Consider the following 1,712-nt stretch of genomic DNA (forward strand, 5'->3'; position numbering starts at 1 on the left):
TTTAGTAGAGACGGGGTTTCCCCATGTTGGCCAGGCTGGTCTCGAAGTCCTGACCTCAGGTGATCCGCCCACCTTGGCCTCCCAAAGTGCTGGAATGACAGGCATGAGACACGGTGCCCGTCCTGTTCTGAATTATTTAAAGGGGTTCAAGTCATTAAAATCCTTCTGTAGATTCTCTGGTACTACAGATGGCAAATGGGGGAAGGAGGTACAGGGTGAAATAAAATAAATGAAAGAACTTTTTTTAAAAACACAGGAAGCAAACGCAGAGACCAAGTGCGCGGTTTCTGGTTTTCTTTGTTTTGTTGTTTTTTCCTCTTCTGCAGCTGCATAGAATTTTAGCCAAATTAGACAGGCTTTGTTATCCATAATTTGGAATTCTCACTGAGATTTGACTACGTCAGGTACAGTTGGTCAAATCTGATGGGAGAAAGACCAGAACAAACAACAACAAAAAACCCAACAATATGATCGCAGAAGGGTCTAATGGGGGAAATTAAGACCAGCTGATGGTTAAACGTGAGCCAAGACAAACCCCAATTTGGCTGCTTACCTAGGGATGGGTCTCAGGCTGAAGATGGCTCTCTACCATCCTAGAGGCAGGAAAAAACTTGAGCTCGCCTTCCCTGCTGGGATCGAGGTCAAACTGCATAAAGCAGTGACCTCCCTTACATCATCATGGAAGCAGGAAATCTTGCCTTCCTTGTTGGAAGCAAGAAATTTTGGAAGATCAGGGATTCTCTGGAGAGGATGTTCCCGGACCTCAGCAAATTGTCCTACTGGTTTGAGCCATAAAGTTAGCTCACGCTGGTACCAAGCACTGATAGGAGGTTTGTCCAAATCAGGGGCACTCCACTCAGAATCCTCCGTGGTTACCAAAATGTGAACCCGGAATATTTGAGACAGTCTCAGTTAATTTAGAAAGTTTGTTTTGCAAAGGTTGAGGACGCATGTTCGTGACACGGCCTCAGGGGGTCCTGACAACATGTCCCCAAGGTGGTCAGAGCACAGTTTCGTTTTATACATTTTAGGGAGACACAAGACATCAGTGAACATACATAAGATGAACATTGCTTTGGTTCAGAAAGGCAGGACAACTGGAAGCAGGGAGGGGACTCCCAGGTCATAAGTAGATCAGATACGCATCTATGCATCTATCTCAGTGAGCAGACGGGTGACTTTGGGTACAATGGGAGGCAGGATTGCCCTCAGCAGTTCCCAGCTGACTCTTCCTTTTAGCTTAGTGATTTGGGGGCCCTAAGATTTATTTTCCTTTCACAAGCTCATGCCTGGGCAGAGCAGTGGGAGAGAGAGCTTGGGGGCCAGGCCGGCCTCCTGAGAGAGTGCCACAGTGGTGGGCCTGAAGGAGTCCAGGGAGCAGGATTCCAGATTGGGGAAACAGCAAGCTCAGTGGCCAGAGGCTGGAGGATGCCTGCAGCCAGCCTGGGCAGAGAGCTTAAGGGCAGCACATCAGAGAGAAAAGTGGCCCAATGACACTTGTTACAGCACCGTCAGGCACACGTCATTCAGGACCATCGCCAGAGGTATAGAGACCACTGGAAGGGGATTTAGCAGCCGGGGAGAGAGACTGGACTGAACCCCAAATACAGCCTGAGTCAGCAGGGTGGGGGCAGGGATGTTAATGTACTAAGGGAAATCCTCAGGCGTGAAGAGGATTCTGGCTAAACCAACCTAACAAGATTCGTGCTGAG

This window comes from Papio anubis, chromosome 16 (assembly GCF_008728515.1).
Source record: "Papio anubis isolate 15944 chromosome 16, Panubis1.0, whole genome shotgun sequence".
Taxonomy (NCBI): Eukaryota; Metazoa; Chordata; class Mammalia; order Primates; family Cercopithecidae; genus Papio; species Papio anubis.